Source organism: Seriola lalandi, unplaced genomic scaffold (assembly GCF_002814215.2).
Source record: "Seriola lalandi dorsalis isolate HSWRI2012SDOR001 ecotype SW California unplaced genomic scaffold, Sedor1 jcf7180002054304, whole genome shotgun sequence".
Taxonomy (NCBI): domain Eukaryota; kingdom Metazoa; phylum Chordata; class Actinopteri; order Carangiformes; family Carangidae; genus Seriola; species Seriola lalandi.
Window position 1 is genome coordinate 41,136 of NW_019524857.1, and position 5,856 is coordinate 46,991.

Below are 5,856 nucleotides of genomic sequence, written 5' to 3' on the forward strand. Positions count from 1 at the left end.
CACCCCCCACACCTAACTGATCTGGTTACACATGTGGGTGCATACGTGTTGTCAGTTTACATCACTGTACTGTTGGTCTTGCAATGATAGATAAGAGACAGAGCTTATGCTACACATTTGAATAATATGTTGTATTTGTGCACCTCTGAGTTACATTCATATGGAGAACAAACAAAAGAAGTAAAAAAAATAAAAATAATTAAAAGATAACCAAAATAGGTGAAGTGAACAATATACACTGTCTGGAAAGGCTACACTGAACATATTCTACTTTATGGATAGAGACATCCAAGATACATCTGCACACAGACATTCCTCCTCACAATTAACCGCAAGGAGGTGGAGCTGATGAGGATGTCTCTGGTACGGCAAACAGAAAGGCCTATTCAGTTTTAGCTCCCGCATTACAGTTAAGCTTTGCATACTCCTAATCCTTATTGTCTACAATTAATGAGTTTCTCTCATATTGAGAAACATGCAAATTGAGATTTCTGGTTTGGAGACTGCAATTATGGAAGAAGCTAAGGGATATAAGACCCTAATTATGTGCTATCATTATTGCCATGGCTACTGCTACAGTTGACTTAGTATGCAGGGGTGTAAAGAGGAGTATGAAATATTACGCAATCCAGTGACTGCATGTGATACAATGACTAAAATATTAAAGGGAAAAAACAACACAAAGTGTCATAAGAACAAGTCTTTTGTTTCCATTCACATGCTGATGAACAATACAGCATAACCCACCACCGCAGTCTCACACAATGCAATTTAATTATACCATGCAAACAACAACATAATATGTTTTACAGGAAAACCGTGCTTTGCTTAGTGTTTTGAATTTTTTTTCAAGTTGCGCTCAGAGGAGAGGAAAGGACACAAGCCCACAAGGTGAAACTTAGTCAGAAAAAATGGATGAATCAAGCAAAACAGTGCAATGACAAAACTGATTTGGTGTCATACCGCCTTGCACACTGCAACTCTGCAGAAAACACAATGTTCCATTGTCATGGAAATTTGACACTATTGCATTCACCTCTCAAAACATAAACACACGCCATGGCACATGCTTATTGTAGACACGGCCGTACACACATGCACACATAGGTTCATAAGCGTTCCACATTAACAAACTCACTTTTGTCAGCTTGAGCATTGAATTTAATCTGCTTTGATTTTGCAGCAGACAGAGCACGCAGCCCTATTGTGAGCACCATCATCTCAAAAGAGCTTAGTGGGCAGAACTGCTGTTTGACGGAGGATAAAACACAGTCTTACAGACAGAATCGATGCGCTACTTCTACACTGGCATGGATTATGTTTGCATTCCCTATATCTCTGTCTCCCTAGCTGTATTCAAATGAAAAGATGTCTATCACAGGGTAGCAGCCCCACCACAGCTTCTTCTGCTATACCACCTTTGTGTACGGGCATTTACTCCCAGTCAAATTCATGCACAGGAAGACTGCTCGGATGTATGATCTGTGGAGCAATGCAGCCAACTCACTCTGCACTTTTAACTTCAATGTCATCCACCAGTAGATTTCCCTCAGGGCTTAACTGATTTGTAAATGGCGCAGTTCGCCCCCTTTTGTGCTGCTTACAATGTGCCTTTGAAAAATAGAGAAAAAATAATAAGTTCTATTCCCTTTTATCCTGCATTGTGCCACTCAGTGCACCTGGGGAAGTGTAGCACTTGCATGATAAGAGGAATATTGAAAGAGGAGCCAACTGAATTCAATATTTCAATATTTTTTTTCCCCTACTATTCAGCATTACAGACTTAGAGCACACTCAAGTGTTTTGCATGACATTTTTAGTCAGACATACTTTGACTCATGCCAGAGATATTATTTTGCATAATGGTTTGTATTTGACTCTTAGCAGTCAAGCTTCATACTGACTGAATAAATATTCATCCATTAATTATTCATCCACTTTTATATTGATCTCATGACGTGATTAATCTGTCTAAAGCCCAAGCCCCGTCTCAAGAATCCCATAACATATTAATCACAGGTACAACCCACAAGAACTCCTGTTGCGTTGTCTTGGCGACACAGGCTGTGCGGGTGCGAGAGGGCAGGGTCTTTGAACTATACAAAAGATAAGCCTTGTAATCCTAGTGAAGAATTCTTAGACCCATCACTTTTATATTACAAGAGGGTCATGATGTTCACATCAAACCAGAAGACTTGGCCTCCGACACCTTCCCTGTGTGAAGGGCCATGGGTAATCGGCACATCCTTTAAAAATGAGCCATTGCTCCACAAGATTTCCTGCCTTAGTATCTAGCTCATACACCCTGAGTCACTGCTGCCAGGCACAGTGTACGATTGCAGGGGCAGCTCTTTCCCCTAAGAGGCCTGTGGTGAGCTAAGCGAGCTGGTCACACAGCCAGAGCCAAAGGATTCTGGGTAGTTGAAAGCAGCTTTTCCGTCACAGCTACCTTCAAAGACCAGGAAGCCTTCCACAACACAGGGACATAGGATCAAAGGCCCAGAGAGCTCTTTCTAATTAGTAGGTGGGAATCCTGTAAATGCACTACACACTATTGTCTGCCACTGTCACATTAGTGATAGCAAAGGTTGAGCAAAAGAGGCAATAAGAGGATGTAGCAGGATGAGGGAGGAAAATGAGGGAGGGGAGTGCAAGAGAGAGAGAGGGAGAGAGAGAGAGAGAGAGAGAGAGAAGGACGAGATGAGAGAGGGGACACACAGTCCCATTGTGTAAACGTGAATGTTCTGTGTGTGCGTTGGTTTGTCCCAAAGTGAATGGCATGCGTAGGTGTGCACTAATGTAAGTCAAGAATGCAAAGTCACAGCACCCTGCTCTCCTCAGTAACAATCTCCCACAAGGCGGCGGTGACCTCCTTCTCAAAGTCTCTTGTCGGGCACCGCATCTGCTCCAGTAACACGGTTGTTATAGAACTCCATCAAATCATCATACCTCACAGAAAAAAATATAGGCTACATTTCTTCATACCCTGGGTCTTATTTCGTTGTTTTGACTTGTATTCACACAAGTTTTAATATGAACATTTTTACCCAGAAACCTCTTTGTAAATGTGTGCAGGCAGTTCAGCTGAAACTGGTATGTATCCCATTTTTCAACAAACTGCTGACTAATGTCCTTAATCCTTGTCAGCTAGCTGCGATCGCTAACTGTTCACTGGACAGTTACGATGATATATGGCTTGGGTTAAGTTGAATCACTTACTGCCAAACTGCAAGCACACCCAACTACAGTGTACGGTTTTCATCCATGTTGAACCAAAAGGTTGTGACAAATGGATGTTACCTGGATGTACTGAGCATGTGTGTAGCCCGCTAACAGACTTTGCTTTTGGTTTATTCTGTGGAAGGCTCTTCCTTAGCACCTCAAGAAAGATCAATCCACTCACTGCCAAATCAGGAAGTAGCATGCCCCATAAATGAGCGCAAAGCCCTTCTTTCACTGGTCTGACTTCGAAATCACTGGAGCGTGAACAAGGAGCTGGAGGAGTACATACACACTCATGGAGCTGGAGTTTTATCCAGGTAACCTCAATTTTGTATGTGCTGCACCCTCTAACAGGCTTTACTGTTGGTTAAAACTGGAGGCAAAGGATATTAAGGATGAAGTGCTCATGGGCCCATATATGCGATCACAGACCCACCAGTGGGCTGCTGTCTAACTACACTACACCTGTGTGCCCAGGAGCCAAAAGGCAGCACTGAGCCAGATGGTCCTCTCTCAGAAAGCGCCACAGTTAAAGTATAGAAGGAACACCACAGGCAGATGTTTCTACCGTGACACCCTTGTACAAATCTATGCCCCTTGTGAAGCGTGCTCTAAAGGACTGTGATCCACCACCTTGTACACGTTCTGAATGGCATCATGCAACCAAAGAGCTAGCCTGTGGGTTGAGATTCACCCAGATCTGCAACCCATGGCAGACAAAATACAAAAAAAAAAAGAAGACAGAAGCCAAGACAAAATGCCTACACCGCACATGCAAGGGGTCACCTTCTCATATTCCTCCTCAGACTCAATTTCAGAGTGGGGCTGACACTTTTTCTAATTTCCCTTTGCAGACTAGCGGTTTCCCCTCCCTCCCATCTCAGATGCCTGGGGTTCAACCAGACTGGCAGTGCAGTGGTGAGCATTTGTCAGCACAGATTGACTTTTTTGCCCCATGAGGTGTCGATATGCTGCACCTGACAGGCCGCTGGCTCTGCGCAGTTTGCCTGCCTTGTTAAGTCTGACACTGACACGAAGTGACTGGGTGAGAACTGACACACAGAGGGAAATCCACGGCTACAGCAAATATTTGATGATGTGATTTTCGCTGGATTGGAGATGGAAGCCGATGTTGACATTTATGTAACATCTGCACAGTCTAGTCGTCAGTCGGTCTCTCTCCCTTGTTTTATCTCTCCCCTCTCTCTGCCTCACTCTCTCTATCTCTCTCTCCCCTTCAGTATGTGTTTCCACAATAGCAATGCCACCAGGAAATATTTCACCTTTGTGTATTCTGCAACACCATTTGTAAGAAAGAAATAAAGGACGAGAGACGCCTAGTTTCTAAAGCAATTAGCTGACAGGTGATTAGAGCTTAAGTGCAAGGTAAATGCCAGGCACGTGTCACCTGGCATCTTCGAAGCTCTGCCACTGCTGGTCGTCAATATACTGTATGACTTCACATGCCACCACATGCTGGCCTAAAGCATACATAATGTATCACAGAACCAGAATAGTTTCATATGTCCCTTTATGTTGAGAAAAGATAAAACACACTTCCCATGGAGCATTGCTGTACCAACATCTACGTGTACAAACATTTAAATGCCAACAGGGAACATATGACAGAATATATAATATTTCTCTTTCATTTGGAAAACTTCTGAAACCTCTAACAGTCTATGAACCAGAGATGATTGCAACTATCCCTATGCAAGAGATATAAGATGTCACAAAGGGAACAGAGCGAAAAATGAAACCATCCAGATGTTTGAAAAAGGATTGGAATGGTAAAAAAAAAAAAAAGAACTGAATGCTAAATCACTCCCTGTAGCAAGCTGAACAAACACACTACAATCTGCTTTTGACAAAGTAGGAAGGGCAGAAACAAAAAGAAAACAGTGAAAACAGATTTTTTTTTTCTTTTCCCACAGAGTCTGGGATGGTTTCAGTGGGGCCATGAGAACACAGTAATGACTTTAATGAAGAGGACTTGTTCTTAATTGAGATTAGATTTCTGTTTTATCTAGCTGCCACATCAAGGATCCTTTAGTTCCAGTCTGAATGGCGTCTCATTGTGGTCCATTACGTGGTTGATCGACCATGTTAATTTAAACTGCATGCCATCAGTTAGCTGGTATAATTCTCACAGACTACAGTGTAGAGCCCCTCTGCTATTAAGTGTCAGAGGGTGGAGGAAAATATACTTTTCGGTACATGTTTACATTGATGTGTTGCCTCCTTTCCTGTTGTGTGGCACATTGCGGTGACATAGTAAACGTTGTTACTCCCTCTGATCGCACTCGTGTTTCACATGGCAGAGACATGTCACATGTTTGACCATGTGACCATGTTGGATAGACTATACGTCTGACAGCTTGAGTGTACTCCGCCCCCCTCCTGCAAGGCAGGCTAGCAGAAAGTGCCTTTTAGTGCAATTACATGGGTTTCTACACATCAATTAGCAATCCAATTAAGTCTTGATGTGATGAATAGCGGTGAATAGGAGCAGAGGAGCTACTGATCTCGCTAATAATGATTTCACCGATTACACTGATCAGTCAGTGGCTAAGAAGACAGACACACCAAGGTCATCAATTAACACGCAGAGGGAACGGTTGGGGGGCGTGGGGG